The following is an 8,969-nucleotide window of genomic DNA, read 5'->3' as shown; positions in this document are numbered from 1 at the left end:
GGCTGTAAAAATGGCGGCTTAAAAGGCTTGAGACTAGAAGTGACATCATCAGGACTGGAAGTGACGTCATCGGGACTGGAGGTGACATCTTCGTGGGTGCTGGAACCATGTGGGATTTCCCGTGACTGGTCTGCAGAAGATCGAGAGAGAAAGTCAGTGCACCATGCCAACCCTGGGTCTGGAGTGGAACTATCTTTATTCAGGCCCATTAGCTGCCTCCCACACACATGTGTGTGATAGAAGTTACATGATGTTACATGATGTGATGTATAACATAAGATAATAGTTGTTCTAACTGATTGCTCACTCCAAGGACTGAGACATTTGTGCCTACTCTGTGCAAATAAAGATACTGTAGATTCTGAATTCTTATCTGAGCAGAGGAACTTTCTTTTAAACAACATAATTTGGTGACCGCCAACATGATTAGGAAGAGGCTGAGTGCTCTATAAGACAAGATGAGAACCTGGGAAACTGCAAATTCAGTGTCACTCTCACAAATGTAAGTGATTTTTTGCTATTACATTGTTAGAGTCAGCTTCACAGGGATTTCACCCTGCCAAAGGAGACACGTTAAGAAGCTTCTCTAATAGAACTAACTTGAAAGAACAGTGAGAGTACAGAACTGAAAGATCAAATTGAGGGATTATTTTAAATAAGTTTATAAATAACTAAATCCTATAGAGTACTTATAGGCACCTATGACACTGCCCCACTATAGTGAAAGTATATTCTGAGACTAAGTGGGTAGGTGAAGGCCTTGAGTAACACTTCACTGTGAGTTTATTCTTCCAATAAAACCAGTGATGGGCAGGCAGAAGACAAAAAATAATGCTTAATACTCCTTCAGTGGTTACCTGGTTCATCAGTTCATAGTTGTAAGGTGATATTGAGACGATCACTTTGGAATAGATCCGTATCTGGTCGAGGCAGAAGGCTATCTCAGTGAATTATGCTAGGTAACTCCATTGGAGAGCAGTGGGTAGTAGATGAAAATCCTATTGAATACCACTCTGACGCTAAGATCTGGGGTCTTTAAGTCATTTTGGTAAACGGCTATTGTAATAATAGATTATCTATGAAGGACTTTGATTAGCGGATATTGGCCTGGGTTTGAACACTTTACTACAGAAGAGTAGTAGGAGGCTCCAGGAGGAGTTCCGAATGGCTTTATCAGAAAGCCACTTTGATGGAAATGCCAAGGAAGCATTCAATTAGGGACGGGTGACAAAAACATTTGCCTATGGTTACAGTCAACGAATGAAAATTCTTGCACTATGTAAAAAGCAAAATATTAGTGGTTATGTTGGTGTACGTCCATGAGAAGAAAGGACAATGAAACAATTCCCAAGGGATGCAGAGTTCCTGTTGAAAGTTGTGTGAGTCCCAATGCTACCCATGCTGGAAAGTGTGTGTTAATTGAGCAGCCTAGGACATCATCTTTACCTGGAGGAGTTTTTGTAGACAGTTGCCTTGTTAACTTGCCTACTCAGCATCCTTATAAATTAACAGTGTGGGTACGAAATGAAACTGATCCTGATGTAGTCATTTCCAAGACCTGTGTTATTGCTCAATTGACTGTACCACATGCTATACTTTCCAGTTCTTCCTCAGACTGTAACCAGCTTGGCAGAGTAGAGTGTGGCTGCTTATCCCCTCAGTTACAGAATGCAGCTGAAAACTTGTGTTTAGGTTTTGACTTTGGTGAGTCCTCACTGTCAGAAGAATGGAAACTCTGGATCACTAAGAGGCTGTTATCAGTTTTCAGATGTTTTTGCATGTAATGACCAGGATTATGGTCATGCAACTAAGGTCAGGCATCACATCAAACTTAAGGATGAAACACCCTTTAAACAAAAGTCAAGGCCCATACAACCTAACGATTATGAAGCTGTATGACAGCATCTCAAAACTCTCTTGGAAGCTGGAATAATATGTGAATCAGAGTCTCCATACTCCTCCCTCATTGTCGTTGTTTGGAAGAAGAATGGTGATGTCAGACTGAGTGTGAATTACCGCAAACTAAACTCTGTGACCATTAAAGATGCTTATGCACTTCCCAATCTGGAGGATATGTTCTCCGCACTTTCAGGCGCACAGTGGTTTTCAGTCATGGATTTGAAATCTGGATATTATCAAAGTGAAATGGAAGAATCAGACAAGCCCAAGACTGCCTTTGTATGCCCCACGGGCTTCTGGGAATTCAACCGTATGCCACAGGGAATAACTAAAGCCCCAAATACTTTTCAAAGACTAATAGAGAAAAGCATGGGAGACATTAACTTAAAAGAAGTGTTGGTGTTCCTTGATGATTTAATTGTGTTCTCTAGCAGTTTAGAAGAACATGAAGTATGACGTTTACGTGTGCTAAGCCACCTTAAAGAAAATTATCTTAAATTGTCTCCAGACAAATGTAGTGAAAAGTCAAGCAAAATGAAACCTTTTATTGGCTAACTTAAAAGATTACAATATGCAAACTTTCGAGGCAACTCAGGTGAGATGTAACATTTGTAGCAATTGATTCCATCTCACCTGAAGAAGGGGCCTGAGTTGCCTCAAAAGCTTGCATATTGTAATCTTTTTAGTTAGCCAATAAAAGGTGTCATTTTGCTTGACTTTTCACTACATTTATAATGGCTAACATGGTACAACACCCTAGTAATCCAGACAAATGCAAATTCTTCAGTTTGCTATCTGGGACATGTAATATCAAGGGTGGGAGTTCACATTGACCCTGACCAAATTAGTGCTGTAACCACCTGGCTTGTACCTAAGAACCTTAAAGAACTTCAGTCCTGTTTGGGATTTTCTGGTTATTATTGTTGTCTTATTCAGGACTATTCTAAAATTGTTAAACCTCTAAATGACCGTACAGCTGGCTACCTTCCTTCGAAGAATTTGGAGATCGTTGGACATCTTCATGTCAAATTGCTTTTGACTAATCATTAACAAGTTAACAACCACACCAGTCCTGGGCTTTGCCAATCCCAAATTAGCTTCTGTGCTTCACCCTGACGCTAGCACTACAGGACTGGGAGCAGCTCTGTACCAACAGCAAGATGGGCAAACACGTGTCATAGCAAAAGCTAGTAGATGATTGTCGCCTTCATTCCAAGACTACCTGTATGGCAATCATTTCACTGAGATCACAAACAACAATCCTTTAACTTATATGCTTACCTCTGCAAAGTTGGATGTGGCCATCTATTGTAGGTTGGCTGCACTGTCAACATTTAATTTTGACATCAAATAGCATGCAGGGAAGCAAAATCAAGATGCAGATGGTCTCTCGAGATGGCCACAAAGCCCAGTTGCTCATGATCCAGTGTCACAGGAAGAAAGGAATCAAATAAACCATTTTACATTCCATCATTTATCATCTTCTGCAGAGCAGTCACTTCTTCCTATTGATGCAGTTGTGGCCATCTGTGACAAACATCTTCTTAGTGTCTGTAGTGATGACTTGCTTCCAATCTCATTAGTAGAATCACTTGCACTCCATCCTCATGCCATACCTGATGTTCTTGAAGATGACTGTGGAACTGTAACAAAGCCTGTCTTTAGCTAGAATTAACTTATTAGACATCAGAATGTCTGTGAGACTGAAGTGGAAAGAGGTTCTGAGGGATCAGAAAGAGAAAAATTTGTGATTGACAAGAACTTTAGTTCTGCTATGATTGAGGTAAAAGACACTGAACCTGAAAGACAGGAGCCACAGGAAGAGAACTTTATAGGAGAACTGTCATTTAGTCCTAATGATTGTAGTGTCAGCAAAGGAAGAACAGGCGTTACAGATGGGCTTTCATCTGAAGATACTAATGAGGCAATTGGAGATGTAGATAGAAAAGGTAATGGAATAAGTGGAGATGTGAGAAGAGATTATATGGAATATTCTTAGAATGTTAATGGAGATGTTCCTCCAAGAATATTTGAAAGGATACACAGACCCCCAGAACGATTCCAGTATCCCCAGTTAGGGAACCCTCTTATTTCCTTTGCATACACTGTACTAGAAGGATTTAACAGAGTATTAGCCTTCATCAATGAGCCAGAGAGTTATGTACTCATGACAGTGTAAACTTCAACAGATATTGACACACACAAAGGGACTCACAATTATTCAAAGGGGGAGGGCGTAACACACTGTAAAGTTGCTTAATAAAATATATAATACTGTATGTGTTATATATACAGTATATATGTATATATATATATAGAGTGAAATGAATAGCCTTGACACACAAAAAATATTTGGGGCAGCCATCCATATATTTAAATCTAGGCTGCAAAAATGCAAATGTTAAGTACAGATGTGTAGAGAGTTGAGTCCAGAACAGACCTGAGTAAAAGCAGGATGTGGTCAGGTTTTTATGGCTGGTTGGTGGAAGTGACATCAGACAGAATTTCCCATGTTTGGTCTGTAAGGATATCAGAGAAAAGTTTAGCGCACCTTGCCACCCTGTGGCCTGGCGTGGAATTGCCTTCCTTTGATGCAAGTGTAGGGGGTTTCTGTATCTATCATCAAAAGGACGCTTTTCCCTTCAGTTTCATCGTTCATTATTAGTTCTTTATCTGAGGACCCTATTAACATGGGGTGCTGTCCTTCCCAAGTAGGAATCTCTGGGCAGTTCTGAATTTCTTGATTGAAACCAAATCATGGGTTGGTTGCTTGCTGCTAGTACTGATTTTGCTGCTTCCAGTTTTGGGATGAGTGTCTCCTGTTCCTACCTAACTGATTAGAACCATGTGGTGATGGCTTTTTTGAATGTCCTGGCTGTCCACATCCCCAACACACACCAGGTGCATCTCTTAGCATTACTTTGTTTTAACCTTTGGCTGTCTCTTACCCCCTTCTGGTTGCTGGACATATACATTAACAGGAGCCGGTGGCACAGCAGGACTTCTGGCAGGTGCCAGACGTGGAGCATCGACTGGAGAAACCACTGGTGCCCTTTTTTTGTTTTCGTCTTCTAAGTATCTTGTAGTGTAATTGATTAACATGAGTATACACTGAAAGCCACTTTAACACTTGGGAAGTGGGCCAACAATATCTACTCCCACCCTTAGGGGTGCCCTGGCTGGTCTGTGAGTGGAAACTATTTAACAGTCGGGACAGGCCTTACAGAATTGCTTCATATCCCAGCCCATATTCACCCAATAAAAGCTTTTCAAAATGCGTTCTCTCATCTTTTCCGTGTCGAGGTGGCCCCCCAAAACTTGACTGTGAGCAATTTCTAAAACCTTCTCCCTATGCCCACTTGATATGACCAGCTGCTTGATATGCCAATAACCCAAGCAATCAGAAACCACACGGTACAGGAAACCATCCTTAATTAAGAAATGTGGTGTTTTAAAGTTCAGGTCCTCTCACTCCAGATAGTAAGAGTCATTTATGATGTGGGCTTGTTTGAGTGTGAAATCCAAGGTGTTATCGCCTCATGGCAGGCGAGCAAACTCCCTCTGAATGGCAGCTGATGCTTCTTCCATGTTCGATACAGCATTGCACTCATCTCCACTACTACTTCATTTTCGTCCAGGTCCATATTGAGAGTCCGGTCTGGGGAAGCTGTTGGTGCAAGTGATGTTGTGGAAAAGTCTGCCGCCTGTCCTCATTGAGGATTCACCCCCCAACTTGTTAGACAACTCCGGTTCAATTTCAAACCCAGCTTCTTAGTTGACAGTGTCTGCAGCAAGCCCCTCTCTATCCATTCCAGGGGGAGATGTTCCTCAGGTGGCCAAGACCCATGGAAAGAGGGTATTCCTTTTTAGTATTAAGAGTGGCCAGGGTGAGGCACCTGAAATGGCAGCCCAAACCTTAAAGTTCTTCATTTTAAATTTCATCATCCATTGGTATTTCTCCTTTAAATTCCATCCTTCCTTCAGTTGGTGGATACTCATGTGCCTCGTATGCAGGTGCTACAGAGGGTTTCAATAATTTCAACACGTCTATCTCTACGCGCCTTGTATTTTTCTTCTTTTGGCTTATGGTTCTTATTTAACGCTTCCATCTCCTCACACAATGCTGCATCAAATGAACCTTCCTTTGACCAATTTGTGTTACCTTTTTTAGTTCTTTAATGCCATTTTTTAGACACTGCTTGAATCCTTTTCCTACACGCAGGAAACGTATTTCCTAATATTTCTATGGGGATTTCTTTATCTGTTATCGCTTAACATTTTTTTTTCTTGGCGGCACGGTGGCGCAGTGGGTAGCGCTGCTGCCTCGCAGTTAGGACCTGGGTTCGCTTCCCTGCATGTTCTCCAAGTGTCTGCGTGGGTTTCCTCCGGGCGCTTCGGTTTCCTCCCACAGTCCAAAGACATGCTGGTTAGGTGGATTGGCGATTCTAAATTGGCCCTAGTGTGTGCTTGGTATGTGGGTGTGTTTGTGTGTGTCCTGTGGTGGGTTGGCACCCTGCCCAGGATTGGTTCCCTGCCTTGTGCCCTGTGTTGGCTGGGATTGGCTCCAGCAGACCCCCATGACCCTGTGTTCGGATTCAGCAGGTTGGAAAATGGATGGATGGATTTTTTTTCTTTTTTAATGCAGATGCCTACCCAGGTTCAGTTCTATCTAAGGAGAGTGTTGTCTTTTATATCAACTGGTCCTATTTGGCACTGCGCAGAGAAAGTGGAGGCCTGACACAGTGAGACAAAATTGGCTGACATCACCTGAGAAATGCTCAGCTCAGAATGCTCAAGACAGGCTCTGCACAGTCGACCAAACAAGTTCTCGGTTTACAATTAATTTTTACCTCTAGCTTTTTACTTGTATTCTTTACTCCTCTGATATTGTTTTATCTGCTGGTCTCTCTGCACTGTCTATTTCCTTAATGCTCGTTCTATGTCATAAATCTCTTGAGCCTGACTTTCCCACAATTTGTCATCTCCCAGCCACACCTGTACTGGCTGATCTAGTGTATCTATCGTTTATCAAGTTACTATTATTAACTATTTTTAACTTCTTAAATGAGCATCTACAAAATATTAGTGCCCACAAAGTGTATGTTCTCATTCACACTTCTGTGTGCTTGACATTGTTATGTCTCTCAACATCCACTTTTTGGTTCTGGAGCTTAATCTCACACTTGTCTCCTAGTCAATGGCTTATGCTACACTGTCGTAAGACCCCAGAGCTCATATACATTCATCCAGTGTTTCCTCAACACCCGGGTGCTTTTTACGACCTGTTGCTTTGGAACTCATAAAAGACCTCTTTTCTATATGGTGGATACCAACTAAATTCCCATTTAAGAGATGGTTCAGGAAAAGTATGGCGGCGTATGTGTTTTCATACGGATGGTCCAAACCACACTCAGATTCTCAAACCACCATTCATTCATTCATTCATTCATTCAGAGGCAGGACATTAGAAATGTGTATTTACAGTCCTACTCAAGTGCTAGTGATTTACTGATTTTATTGGTTTACTATATACTGTAATATATACAAAATTACACTAATGACACTCCCAAAAATGATGCTAAAACTCCACTCCTCCTTTGAAGAGCCTATTAATTCAGCCGTTCCCTAACTGAATGCTTACTTGAAGTTTCCACCAAAGTGGCTTTCTGATAAGGCCATTCAGCACTCCTCCTGGAGCCTACTAGGGATAACCCACCAAGGTGATCTGGTTCTTCTGTAGGAAAGCATTCAAACCCAGGCTGGTATCCACTAATCCATTTACTACCCACTGTCTCTGATGGAGCTATCTAGTATAATTCACTGAGGTGGCCTTCCGCCTCGGCCAGGTGTGGATCTATTCCAAAGTGATCGTCTCAATATCACCTTACAACTATGAACAGATGAGCCAGGTAACCACTGAAGGAGTATTAAGCATTATTTTTGTGTTCTGTCTGCCCTTCACTGGTTTTATTGGATGAATAAACGCACAGTGAAGCGTTACCCAAGGCCTTAACCTACCCGCTTAGTATCGGAATATACTTTCACTATAGCGGGGCAGTGTCGTAGGTACCTATAAGTACTCTATTGGATTTCCAGTTATTTATAAACTTATTTAAAATAGTCCCTCAATTTGATCTTCAGTTCTGTACTTTACTTTCCATACTCTTAGTTCTATTAGAGAAGCTTCTTACTGCATCTCCTTTCACTTACCTTTGTTAGGGCGCCACTGAATGTGCAGTTTCCCAGGTTCTCATCCTGTCTTCTGGAGAACTCGGCCTCTTCCTAATCACATTGGGGGTCACCAAATTATGTTGTGGAAAAGAACTTTCCTCTGTTTTCAAAGAAGGCAGTTGTGGAGCTCAGATGAGAATACAGAACATATCTTTATTTGCACAGTGTGGGCACAAATGTCTCAGTCCATGGACTGAGCAGTTAGAACAACTATTACCTTATGTGATACATCACACCATCTAACCTTTAATATGCAGAACTTCATCATCTTAACCAATCAACTACAGCCACAAGTAACTTTGTAAACATGTCGATTGTCCCATTATTCTGAACACTGCCTCTTTAATACGAGAGTTCTGCAGATTCTCCTATCGATGTTATCACTACTTCACACGAGACGTGTTCGGCTTCCCAATTTGTTTATCTTCACTTTCTAAGTGGTGTTCATTACTCATTTAGCTCATTTTAACCTACTTTGGTGGCTCCCATAAGATGAGACAAAAACCTCACCTAACCAAGCAATACTTGGTTAACCCTTTAGTTACATTCAATCCTTATCTTTATGTTTAATAATTCATTGTTACAACTTCATATAAGTTTATACTTGTATTAGATTGTAAAGACTATTATATATTGATTAAAAGTTCTATACAAGCTTCGATAGCTAACATTACAGAGACTGCATACACAACACAGAGAAAGACGCATTGGACATCTCCGCTCGAGTTTACCAGAAGGCACATGGGAGACTCTGACATCAACTGGAAGAAGGTTTTATGGCTTGATGAGGCAACAATTGAGCATTTAGGCCATCAGACTAAACCCCAGGTTTGGCATAA

The sequence above is a fragment of the Erpetoichthys calabaricus genome, chromosome 14 (assembly GCF_900747795.2).
Source record: "Erpetoichthys calabaricus chromosome 14, fErpCal1.3, whole genome shotgun sequence".
Classification (NCBI taxonomy): domain Eukaryota; kingdom Metazoa; phylum Chordata; class Cladistia; order Polypteriformes; family Polypteridae; genus Erpetoichthys; species Erpetoichthys calabaricus.
This window is presented reverse-complemented; position numbering follows the sequence as displayed.